Raw genomic sequence first — 14,471 nt, 5'->3', positions numbered from 1 at the left:
ATCCGGACAACTACTGTCTTGCCATATGTTGGGCATGTAAAGGTGTAATATGTAGGGGTAAGGATGTTAACCACCTAGGAACATCCTCCCTTATACATCACCAGCAGTGCATTCATAAACAGTTACTGCCAAGTTCATAAACTGTGGCTAAGACCAAAAGCAGTCCAGGGACACCTAAATCCCTTTGTCCTGTAGTATCCAAACGCCTGAAAACCACACCATCAACTCCCTCCTCGTCTTTTTCCTCCTCAGTCAGGATCGGAAGTAATCATGCAGTCCATGATTGAGTCCTCTACTATCCGGGATTCCTCCGGAGGATCCTGCATTGCTACGCTTACTGCTGCCACTGCTGCTGTTGGGAGTCGTTCATCATCCCAGAGAGGATGATGAATGACTCCCAGCAGCAATTGACCCTCCAACAGTCTTTAGTGAGGAGGATGAAGTACGACAGCAGTCATCCTGTTGCAAAGTGGGTAACTGTGGCGGTGATAGCTATGTTGGTGTTAGACGTGCATCTGGTATCCGCCATTAGTGCAGTGGGATTTAGACAATTGATGGAGGTAGTGTGTTCCCGGTACCAAATCCCGTCTATATTCCACTTCACTAGGCAGGCCGAGACTGTACAGAGACATCAGAAAGAATGTCCTCAGTGTCCTAAAAAATGTGGTTGTACCCAATGTCCACTTAACCTGTGGACAAGTGGAACAGGGCAGACTAAGGACTATATGACCTATACAGCCCACTGGGTAGATGTATCACCTTACGTAGCAACAACAGCAGCATCACCAGTAGCAGCATCTTAGAAATGCCAGCTCATTCAAAGGCAGGCTACACTGTGTATCACCAGTTTTAGTAAGAGGCACACCACCGACAACCTCTTAGAGAAACTGAGGGAAATCATCGCCCAGTGGCTTACCCCACTTAGATTCTCCTGGGGATTTGTGATGTCTGACAACGTCACCAATATTGTGCGGGCATTACATCTGGGCTAATTCTAGCACGTCCCATGTTTTGCTCACACAATAATTTTGTTGGTGCATAATTTTCTGAAAAAATGACAAAGGCGTGCAGGAGACGCTTTGGGTTGCCCGAAAAAATTCTGCCCACTTTCACCATTCAGCGACTGAGTGCCAAAGACTGGAGTGCCAGCAAACACTCTTGAACCTTCCCTGCCATCACATGAAGCAAAAGGTTGTGACACTGTGGAACTCAACCCTCTATATGCTTCAGAGGATGGAGGAGCAGCAAAAGGCCATTCAAGCCTATACATCCACCTATGACATAGGCAAAGGAGGGGGTATGCACCTGACTCAAGCACAGTGGAGAATGATTTCCGTGTTGTGCAAGGTTCTCCCTTCGAACTTGCCACACGTGAATTCAGTTCAGACACTGCCAACTTGGGTCAGGTCATCCCCCTCATTAGCCTTTTGCAGAGGCAGCTGGAGAAAGTAAAGGATGAGCTGAGACCGAGCAATTCCACTTTTTATGTGGGACTTGTGGATGAAGCCCTTCATTCGCTTTCCCAGGATTCGAGGGTGGTCAATCTGTTGAAATCAGACCACTACATTGTGGCCACCGTGCTCAATCCTAGGTTTAAAGCCTACGTGGTGTCTCTCTTTCTGGCGGACACAAGCCTGCAAAGGTGCAAAGACCGGCTGGTGAAAACACTGTCAGATGAAGCGGAACGTGACACGTCAACAGCTCCTTCATCATTTTCTCCAGCAACTGGGGCTGCCAGGAAACAACTTAGATATCCTAACCAACCCGCTGACGGTGATGCAGGGCAGGCAGGACCAAGTTTGAACATCTGGTCCGGACTGAAGGACCTGCCAACAATTTCTGACATGTCTACTATCACTGCATATGTTACTGTCACCACTGACAGAATGGTGGAGGATTACATCGGTGACAGCATCCAAGTAGGAATGTCAGACAGTCTGAACCTGTACTGCTAGAAAAAAGAGGCAATTTGGAGGCTCCTGTACAAACTGGCTCTATTTTACCTAAATTGCCCCCCCTCCAGTGTGTACTCCGAAAGAGTTTTTAGTGCAGCCGGGAACCTTGTCAGCGAAAGGAATAGGAGGTTGCTTCCACAAAACTTGGAGAAGATGATGTTCATCAAAATTAATTATCAATTCTTCTGGGAAGACCAGCCTCCAGAAAGTACAGAGGGACCTGTGGTGGTGGATTCCAGCAGGGATGAATTAATACTCTGTGAGGATGAGGATGTACACAACACTGATGAGGGTGAGGAATCGGTGGAGGAGGATGAGGACGACATCTTGCCTCTGTAGAGCCAGTATGTGCAGAGACAGATTAATTGCCAGCTTGTTTTGTGGGGGCCCAAACGAACCAATCATGTCAGCCATAGCCGTCGCTGAAATGATTGGCTTGTTAAAGTGTGCATGTCCTGTTTATACAACATAAGGGTGGGTGGGAGGGCCCAAGGACAATTCCATCTTGCACCTCTTTTTGTTCTTTGCATTATGTACTCTTTGGGGCCTAGTTTTTCAAACTGCCATCCTGTCTGCCACTACAGTGCCACTCCTAGATGGGCCATGTGTTTGTGCCGCCCACTCGTATCTCTTAGCATAGTCATCCAGCTACCTATTGTGAGGTGTGAGGTGTTCAGAATAGCCTCTAAATGAGTGGAAATTAAGGTTATTGAGGTTAATAATAGCATAGGAGCAGAAAAACCCACAAATTCTGTGATTTTAGCTGTTTTTATACTTTTTAAAAAAAAAATACAGATCCAAAACACAAAACCCAGAACCCAAAACACGGAAGGGTGGTTTTGGCAAAACCAATCCAGATCCAAAACACGAAGAAAAAAGTGGCTGGTGCACACCCCTACTATATACTGCTGCACCTTTGTATAATGCCCACATGAACCCTCAGGCTCATATATGTATGTGTAAATCTGGGTCTGATACTAGCCAGTGACTCTCCAACCATTTACCTCACTGCAGGTCACTGGTTAGAGGTTAGCAATATACTCACTTTCTAGGCCTGCTGGAATTTATCACCATCAGACAAGGAAGACCTTGAGCCGCTGTATGATGTAAGTCACCACTAGACTACCAGGGATGTTTTTTTGACATTCTAATCGTGTTGTAATTTGGTCAGTGTCGACATGATTAATATTGACGTGGTCAATGACAACATACCAAGCATGCTGACGTGCTGCATATCTATATTACTGCATGTCTACATACTCATGTCAACATGATGAATGTTGGCAAGATATACCACACCCCCTCTGGTCTGTGGTCATGATATCAGGGTGCTGGTGGCCCTGTCTTGCTGGTCTCTTCCTCCATGACTGTAGTGACAACACTCTTCTGGACCATTGGACCTAGCAAACCCGTCCCCCACTCACTTGGTGGACCACTACAATTACTGTGCCAAATGTTAGTCTTACAAAGACTTTACTCTTACCACTCACTTAGTGACTGACACAGTGACTGGTGGCTACCCATATACCTAGAGATGGCTGCTGTCTTACACTCCACACTCACCCCGCCAGCCAAGTCTAGACCCTTCTGAGCTGTTGTCTGGGCATGGGGTTCCCTTTGTGTGTGCCACTACTCGGGAGGCATCCACAGTATTGATTCCAGGCATTGCCCCATCGTGTTGGGTATGGGATCCCGGCTGCTGGGATCCCGGCTGTCAGAATACCAACAGCAGCATCTCAGCAGTCACAATCCTGACACTGGAAGGCAAGTTCCCTACACCTAACCCTTTACTCTACCCCTAACCCTCCATCCTCAGTGCCTGAGCCTAACCTCCCCCTAGCAGTGCCTGAGCCCAGGGGTGTATCTAGGGTTCTGAGAGCCCCTGGCAGAGTAAGGGACTGGTGCCCCCCCTTCCCCTCCCCCTGCTAGCAGTTAGTAAACCGACACCTCCTCACCTCTCCTTCATTGTCCGGCAGTGATGCTTCTGACTGGGAGATCATCAGCAGCACAGACTTTTGACAGACAGAACAGTGTGCTGTAAATAAAAATACACCTTACCTATATGGTGGTTTCTCTGGATGGGGAACCTCTGAAGAAATTGGTCCTCCTTGGGCAGACAGTCGGTATTCACTATTCATGTAGGAAATCTCATTTACCGGAAGATGCCTGTTTGTGTAGGAATATAACCAATGTCATTATCATACAACAGAGGTTCAACGAAAATAACCAATGTCATTATCATACAACAGAGGTTCAACGAAACTCATGTCTCATGTCCCCTCCAGCCTCCTACCTGTGTCACTCCAGCCTCCTCCTCCGTGTCCAATTCATCCATGTGTCTTTCAAGCTACATGCTCCGTGTCTCTCAAAGTCTTGTGCCCCGTGTCGCCTCCTGCTCCATGTGTTACCTCCTGCTCCAAGTCCCCACCAACGTTCTGTGTCTCCCCAACGTCCTGCTCAATGTCGCCTTCGGCTCTGTCACCTCCTGCCCCATGTCCCTTCTAGCTTTCTGTGTCATCTCCAGCCTCCTGCTTTCTGTATCACGTCCTGCCCCATGAACCCCCCATCCTCCTACTCCATTTTGCCTCCAGCTCACTGTGATATTCCAGTCTCCTGTCCCATGTCACTTGAGCTTCCTGTACCACTCATTCCTTCCTCTGCTACCTGTCTTTCAAGTCTTCTCCCCCCCTCTGTATTTCCAGCCTCCTGCCCCCACTTTATTTCCAGCCTCCTGCCCCCTCTGTAATTTCCAACCTCCTGCCCCCTCTGTATTTCCAGCCTCCTGCCCCCACTTTATTTCCAGCCTCCTGCCCCCTCTGTATTTCCAGCCTCTTGCCCCCCTCTGTCAATCTTGCCTCCACCACCTCCTGTCCCCTCTGTAAATTCAAGACCGCCCTGCCCCGCACAGTCTTTCCAGCTTCTTCTTTCTGTCTCCAGTGCAGCCTGCATGGTCCTCTCTGTAGCCTGTGTGGGGCGTGACGTCGCAATCCGGCTCCCGGTTGTAGGAGGTGCTGTGACTGTCATGCCGCCGAGCACCATGGTCCTGCTCGGCGGTGCAGGGCACTCTGGGGCTGGAATGGAAAGGAGAGACAGGAAACGAGCCAGGGAGGGGGCGGAGCAGATGGGGCAGACAGCGCAGTGCTGCCCAGTCATTGCCGACGCTGTAATTGTAAAGTGTATTAGTAGCGGTGTGCCCGGCAGCAGAGGACCCGGGCACACCGCTGCCTGTATACATGTAAAAAAAACTAGTGCCCTTGATCGGGGGTTGTGGCGGCCAGTTCCGCCCGCAGGACATGAGCGCTTGTGGCGGCCACACCACCCTAGTTACGGCCCTGTACTGGCCCTGCCGGGTGGTGCCCCCCACCGGCCGGCTCCCCTGGCGAGTGCCATCCCGGCCAATACAAAGATACGCCCCTGCCTGAGCCTAACCTCCCCCTAGTGCCTAAACCTAGCCTCCCCACACCCTAAACCTAACCCTCCCCCCTTAAAGCCTAACCTTAACCCTCCCTCAAGTGCCTAAACTCTAAACCTAACTCTCCCCTTACCACCAATACTTACCTTTGGAATGCCGGCGGTCGGAATTCTGGAGCTGGGATCCCCACGCTGTTGGGAGTCCAGCGCCGGTATTTAGACCAGTGGCATCCCGTCTGCTGGGATGCTGACTACATCCTGCCATAACAATTGAGGAACAAGACATGTACAGCACAGGGTTCTGATTTAACCCCATAGCTATTACCTTCTTTTCTTTATAGACTATATACATACATATATAGTATAAAGAGAAAATTATGGTGTATTAAGTTTTCTTATGTGATTTTGTCAAAATCCGTCCAGTGGAAGGCCCAGAACAGGATTCCAGGGTCAAAGTTCTGCCCTTAGTATACAAATAGAGGGTCCGAATGGGACCCTAACCCCCCTAAAACCTGGGCAGGATCCAACTGGACCACCTCACATTGGTTTCATCCAAATCGGTGCAGGGGTATATCTTCAAGTTATTAAGTTTTATTATGTGATGTTATCCAAATCCATGCAGTGAAAGGCCCAGAACAGGTTTTCCAGGTCAAAGTGCTGCCCAGCGTACCCCCACAATAGGATCCGATCGGGACCCTAATCCCCCTTATACCGGGCCAGGATACAACTTTACCACCTCGCATTAGTTTCATCCCAATCAGTGCAGGGGGTGTCCAAATGCATAACCGGACAGACAAACAAACAGACGGACCAATACATTTTATATAAAAGATATTAAACCAGCAAAGATTAATTCACTGACCAAAACAAAAAAAATATTTTGATTCAGCAGGGAAACCTAATCAAAAGTGTTATGTTCCTTTAAAAATTAGTTAAAGTACTGGCTCAGCTGCTTTTAATCCACAGGGCATCTAATTAAGTGGAATGTCATACAGCCTTCCCATTAAGTGAAGTGCATTGGCTGGAATGTACCATGTCAAGGAGGTGGCACGGTGTCTTGATGATGTCATTGCCATTGCTAAATTGGTGCATTCCATTTGGAGGTCCAGATTTTATCAATTGTTCTTTACAAATTAGATAAATTAGGTATTCATAGCACAGAGAATGATATATTTTTGGATTGCCTACATTATTTTTTACGTAAGCTACATCATAAACATCTTGAAGATGAGTCAGGGTAATAGGATTTGCTAAAGTAATAATGATAATGGAATCTAGGAGCTCAAATGTAGCAGAAAAAAACAGTTGAGCTTTACTTACATTAATGTAATCTGGCTCCAGCAAGATACTGACTTGTAGTTATTTCTTATCATTGCCAAATATAAAGTGGACATCAAATGAATATCTATCTATCTATCTATCTATCTATCTATCTATCTATCTATCTATGCCCTATCTATCTATCTATTTATCTATCTATATATCTTTATATGCCCTATCTATCTATGCCCTATCTATCTATGCCCTATCTATCTATCTATCTATCTATCTATCTATCTATCTATCTATCTATGCCCTATTTATCTATCTATCTATCTATCTATGCCCTATCTATCTATCTATCTATCTATCTATCTATCTATCTATCTATCTATCTTTCTATGCCCTATCTATCTATGCCCTATCTATCTATCTATCTATCTATCTATCTGTGCCCTATCTATCTATCTATCTATCTATCTATCTATCTATCTATATATATATATATCTTTCTATGCCCTATCTATCTATGCCATATCTATCTATCTATCTGTGCCCTATCTATCTATCTATCTATCTATCTATATATCTATCAATCTGTGCTCTATCTATCTATGCTCTATCTATCTATATATCTATGCCATATCTATCTATCTATCTATCTATCTATCTATCTATCTAACTGTGCCCTATCTATCTATCTATGCCCTATCTATCTATCTATCTATCTATGCCCTATCTATCTATCTATTTATCTATCTGTGCTCTATCTATCTGTCTGTGTGTCTATCTATCTATCTATCTATCTATCTATCTATCTATCTATCTATCTATCTATCTATCAATATATATGTGTTCTATCTATCTATGCCCTATCTATCTATCTATATATCTGTGCCCTATCTATCTATCTATTTATCTATCTATATATCTTTATATGCCCTATCTATCTATGCCCTATCTATCTATCTATCTATCTATCTATGCCCTATCTATCTATCTATCTATCTATCTATCTATCTATCTATCTATGCCCTATCTATCTATCTATCTATCTATCTATCTTTCTATGCCCTATCTATCTATGCCCTATCTATCTATCTATCTATCTGTGCCCTATCTATCTATCTATCTATCTATATATATATATCTTTCTATGCCCTATCTATCTATGCCATATCTATCTATCTATCTGTGCCCTATCTATCTATCAATCTATCTATCTATCTGTGCTCTATCTATCTATGCTCTATCTATCTATATATCTATGCCATATCTATCTATCGATCTGTGCCCTATCTATTTATCTATCTATCTATCTATCTGTGCCCTATCTATCTATCTATCTATCTATCTATGCCCTATCTATCTATGCTCTATCTATCTATCTATCTGTGCCCTATCTATCTATCTATCTATCTATCTATCTATCTATCAATCTATCTGTGCTCTATCTATCTATCTATTTATCTATCTATCAATCTTTATGTGTTCTATCTATCTATGCCCTATCTATCTATCTATCTATCTATCTATCAATCTATATGTGTTCTATCTATCTATCTATCTGTGCCCTATCTATCTGTCTGTGCTCTATTTATCTATCTGTGCTCTATCTATCTATCTATCTATCTATCTATCTATCTGTCTATATGTCTGTATGTCTATTTATCTATCCATCTATCTGTCAATCAATCTATCTATGCCCTATCTATCTATCTATCTATCTATGTATCTATGTACTATCTATCTATCTATAAATTTATCTATGCCCTATCTATCGATGCCCTATCTATCTATCTATCTATCTATCTATCTATCTATCTGTGCCCTATCTATCTATATGTGCCCTATCTATCTATCCCCTATCTATCTATCTATCTATCTATCTATCTATCTATCTATCTATCAATGCTCTATCTATCTGTCTGTGTCTATCTATTTATCTATCTATCTGTGTCCTATCTGTCTATCTATCTATCTATCTATCTATCTATCTCTCTGTGCTCTATCTATCTATCTATCTATGCTCTATCTATCTATCTATCTATGCCTTATCTATCTATCTGTGCTCTATCTATCTATCTATCTATCTATCAATCTATATGTGTTCTATCTATCTATCTATCTATCTATGCCCTATCTATCTATCTATCTATCTATCTATGCTCTATCTATCTATCTCTCTGTGCTCTATCTATCTATCTATCAATCTATATGTGTTCTATCTATCTATCTATCTATCTATGCCCTATCTATCTATCTATCTATCTATCTAACTGTGCCCTATCTATCTATCTATCTATCTATCTATCTATGCCCTATCTATCTATCTATCTATCTATCTATGCCCTATCTATCTATCTATTTATCCATCTGTGCTCTATCTATCTGTCTGTGTGTCTATCTATCTATCTATCTATCTATCTATCTATCTATCTATCTATCTATCTATCTATCTATCAATATATATGTGTTCTATCTATCTATGCCCTATCTATCTATCTATATATCTGTGCCCTATCTATCTATCTATCTATCTATCTATCTATCTATCTATGCCCTATCTATCTATCTATCTATCTGTGCCCTATCTATCTATCTATCTATCTATCTATCTATCTATGCTCTATCTATCTATCTATCTATCTATCTATCTATCTATCTATGCTCTATCTATCTATCTATGCTCTATCTATCTATGCTCTATCTATCTATCTATGCCCTATCTATCTGTCTATCTATCTATCTATCTATCTATCTATCTGTGCTCTATCTATCTATCTGTCTGGGTGTCTATCTATCTATCTATCTATCTATCTATCTATCTATCTGTCTATCTATCTATCAATCTATATGTGTTCTATCTATCTATGCCCTATCTATCTATCTATCTATCTACCTATGCCCTATCTATCTATGCCCTATCTATCTATGCCCTATCTATCTATCTGTGCCCTATCTATCTGTGCCCTATCTATCTATGCCCTATCTATCTATTCCCTATCTATCTATGCCCTATCTATCTGTGCTCTATCTATCTGTGCTCTATCTATCAATCTATCTATCTATCTATCTATCTATCTATCTATCTATCTATCTATGCCCCAGAGCCGTAGCTAGACTTTTTGGTGCCTTGTGCCAGAAAGAGCATTGGTGCCCCCCTCATTTTTCAAAGGGATATAATGCACCCAAAAAAGGGGAATGGCTTCATGGGGAAGGGCCAGGGAAGATATAGGGGAGGCCAGGAGATGCTGGGGATGAGATAAGAGGAAGCTACAAGTGAGAATGATAATAAACAGAAATTTGACAGGCCCAAACAGCGCCCCCTGACCTGTGGTGCCCTGTGCAATGGCACCGGCCGCACTACCCTAGCTACGGCCCTGCTATGCCCTATCTATCTATCATCTATCTATCTATCTATCTATCTATCTGTGCTCTATCTATCTATCTATCTATCTATCTATCTGTGCTCTATCTATCTATCTATCTATCTATCAATCTATCTATCTGTGCTCTATCTATTTATCTATCTATCTATCTGTGCCCTATCTATTTATCTATCTATCTATCTATCTATCTATCTATCTGTGCTCTATCTATCTATCTTTCTATGCCCTATCTATCTATCTATCTATGCTCTATATATCTATCCCCTATCTGTGCCCCGACACTGAACACAGACGTTAACTTTATATATACAGTAGGACAAAAGTCAGTACCTGTGGCCGGGTGCCTAAGCGCATCTTTCGCAGTATGGCGCAAAGAGGATAAATTAATGAGGGCACATCTGTATTTGATAAAATGTAAATCCCAAATTTGGCAGAATGCAGTAATAAATATCACAAGTAAAGCACATGTAATTTTTGTTCAGTTAATAGAGTCCCCCTCCCGACCCACTCATACCTTATATAGTGTAACCTGTCATCTAAAAATAACAGTCATTTTGTAATGGTCTGTTCCTGACAACAACCTCCACAACCCTGTGCATTACACCATAATCCTGTGCATTACACCATAAACCTGTGCATTACACCATAACCTTGTGCATTACACCATAACCCTGTGCATTACGCCATAACCCTGTGCATTACACCATAACCCTGTGCATTACACCATAACTCTGTGCATTACTCCATAACCCTGTGCATTACTCCATAACTCTGTGCATTACACCATAACTCTGTGCATTACACCATAACTGTGCATTACACCATAACTCTGTGCATTACACCATAACCCTGTGCATTACTCCATAACCCTGTGCATTACACCATAACTCTGTGCATTACACCATAACTGTGCATTACTCCATAACCCTGTGCATTACTCCATAACCCTGTGCATTACACCATAACTCTGTGCATTACTCCATAACCCTGTGCATTACTCCATAACCCTGTGCATTACACCATAACTCTGTGCATTACACCATAACCCTGTGCATTACACCATAACCCTGTGCATTACACTATAACTCTGTGCATTACACCATAACCCTGTGCATTGCAGAGGAGAAGGCTGCTAATTGCCTATTGTCTGAGCATGGCTATTGCAGCACACTTGAAGGCTAAATGCTATGGGATCTGTTCTGTAACACACAATTAGTTAGAAAAACACAATAATTGGGATTCCAAATTAAATCAAGTCCTCTGCTATTTCCACATAGTAAGTTATATGTTGAAAATAAAGCCTTGTATATGATCACAATAAAGCAATTACATCAGGAAATTGCTGGTAATTGGAGAATAATAATTTTCTGTTTCTTGATATTTATCCAACAGATCTGGTACTTTCTCCTTAATTATTCATACAGTCTCATGGGTTGAAAGCCCTCTTCTTCCATTTGTTTATTGTTATCTGAAAGAACAAACATGATATAAGGCGAGCTGACTTTTTATCAATAACAGATGTCTGTCTGTCCGACCAAATTATACCCCAGTGTTTTATCTGTTTTGGCTTTTCTTTGTCAGTCCTCTTATTTTTCTATAGAACAACTGATAAGATACTGTAGCTTACAGTAGCTTGAAGTAAATAATACAGTATATCAACAACATGCTAATGTACAACATGGGTATACATAACATGCTTGTACACATCAAGTACACATGTGTGATATATATAACATTCTTATATAAAAATAAAATATTGGGGGAATAAAATTAAACCTAGAAAGTTAGACCTACAGTATAATAGTTCTAAATTTCAGAGCACTGTTTCCATTATTATTCTAATAATATGCAGATCGTAGCGATACTAACATGTACATGTAATCCCTAGGGCAGAGGTTCCCAAACGCGGTCCTCAAGGCTCCCCAACAGTTCAGGTTTTAGAGATATCCATGGTTAAGCACAGGTGGTTATATCAAATAGACCATACTTGCCTACCCTCCCGATTTGGTCGGGAGCCTCCCGAAAATCGGGTGCCGCTCCCGACCTCCCGGGAAGGCAGGCAATCCTCCCGGCCCCGGCGATGTGTCCGGACCCCCCCACGCTTTTAAATAGAAACCCCGGCAGCAGGGGGCCGGTGATGCGATTCGCGCTGAATCGCGTCATCGTGGCTCCGCCCCCGGCTGCACAATGCCATTAATCACGGCATTGTGAAGAGGGGGCGGAGCCACGATGACGCGTTCACGTGGTCACGCCCCCATGCTCCGCCCCCAACGCCGCGTCATGTGCCGGGCCCCACCCCCTTTGGCCGCGTCACGCCCCCAGCCCTGTAAGTCCGACATCTCCCTCCCGGAAGGAGGGGGCTAAATGTCGGCATGCATGAAATAGACTTTGGTACTAATTAAATCACCTGTGCTCAACCATGTATATCTCCTAAACCTGAACTGTTGGGGAGCCTTGAGGACCGTGATCGGGAACCTCTGCCCTAGGGTGACTAATAGTAATAATAATAGGGAGGTATATAGTATAATTAAGGGACAGTCTATAATCACGTATACACACACTCATACAAATATATGTAACATAAAGATAAACTTTATTATCTTTAGTAATGTTCAGCATCGGTGACAGTGGATCTGTGTACACAAGGATGGAAGTTGCTAGCTTGAAGTCTCTGGTGACACAAATGGAGCAGAAAGAGTCTGTTCTCATGACATCAGCAGGAGAGTGTCAGCGCTCGCGGGCAGAAGATATACAGTATAAGGACAAAGCCCGTGGTGCAGTAGGCGTGAGATACCTGATCAGAGAGCTTTGAGGTCTGGTTACAACTGCGTCTGACAGGGCTGGATTTACCATTAGGCAACCTAGGCACATGCTTAGGGCCCATCAGGACCCCCCCACCCTTCGGAATCCGGCCCTGGAGTGAACCTGCCGTGCCAAGCTAAGTTAAGAACAAGTTAAACTTCTGCTGCTGGCACACACAGCAGCAGCAGCATGGTCCAAGGCCCTACTCCTAGCGTCTAGCCAGCCCCTTCTTACCCTAACAACCAATCCACAAGCAACCTGCACTGCGCGAGCCAGCCCTCCCCACCCCCGCAGTCACACAGGGAGTGCAGACATCCTCTATTACAGCCCCTACAGTATAGCAACCTTCTACCTCTCTCCCTCCTTCAGTGTAGCAGAAAGCCCCCTCCTCCGGCATCGACCACCTCATCTCCCCCCCCACAGTGTAGCAAGCTGCGCCCCACAGTGTAGCAGACAGCCCTTCCCTCCGGCATTGACCACCTCACCTTACCCACACAGTGTATCAAGCTGCCCCCTACCCTTCCCCCCCATAGTGAAGCAGACAGCCCCTCCTCTGGCATCGACCCCCTTCCCCCTGCATTGTAGCAAGCTGCCTCCTCTCTCCACCCCCCACCCCGCAGTGGAGAAGACAGCCTCCTCCGGCATCCCTGGATGTGGGAACCGCAGGAGACATCCACTCCACCAACTCAAAGACCCAGCTAAGACACAGAGAGTTGGGCAAGTATAAATGGAAAAAAATAATAATCCTATAGTGTTAAACAGCTCAGCCCGCTCTACCTTTGTTATATAAATATATATATATATATATATATATATATATACTGTATATTATACTGTATGTGTGTACATGCCATTTAAATTGTGTATAATATATATATATATATATATATATATACCTCCACGGTCCGGCACTCACATGAATAAGAAATATCTTGGCCAGGTGCCCCCACAAATCAACACTCATATATCTTTCAAAGGTGTGGCACTGACGGTACTTTAAAGAAACTCCAAACAACGCGTGGCAGTAGTCAACGTTTCAGTTTATATTCCAAACTGTTTTCAAGACATATACATCAAATGACTTATCTTACCTTAATAAACTATCACCTTACACCACGTGAATCATCTATCGTCCTCACGTTCTGTTCCTCGCGTCGATGGATGACGTATCCGGCGCATAGCGCTGACGTCATCCCGTCCTCGCGCACACCATGTGACCATCAACAAAAAAACCATCACTAAGCAACCAAAACAATAGCACTATGCTGGGCAAGAAGGCTGTAATTAAACAATTTTTTCAATCAGATACTGTGAATCAATATATGGTACTCATTATACAACTGAACCTGTCATATATGCAAGTTGATATTGCTCCAACCAAATAAACGAAGAATACTTTAATCACCTATGAATCAAGAACTCATATATTGCACGTGACAAATAACATATATGCATTAATATGGACCCTTCTTATATGTGCCGATAACTGCACCTTAAGTTATCATGATAATGAGCTATATAATATATTTATATCAGCAATAGTTATCCAAAGGGAACTCTGATCTAACCATTAAATGACCACAAATATTATTTAAAACTCATGTAAAACATAGTAATGGCATATTATCATTTAAACCCCGGGGTGATAATG

The sequence above is a fragment of the Taudactylus pleione genome, unplaced genomic scaffold (assembly GCF_031769625.1).
Source record: "Taudactylus pleione unplaced genomic scaffold, aTauple2 ptg000302l, whole genome shotgun sequence".
NCBI lineage: Eukaryota > Metazoa > Chordata > Amphibia > Anura > Myobatrachidae > Taudactylus > Taudactylus pleione.
Note: the sequence above shows the minus strand (reverse complement) of the source record.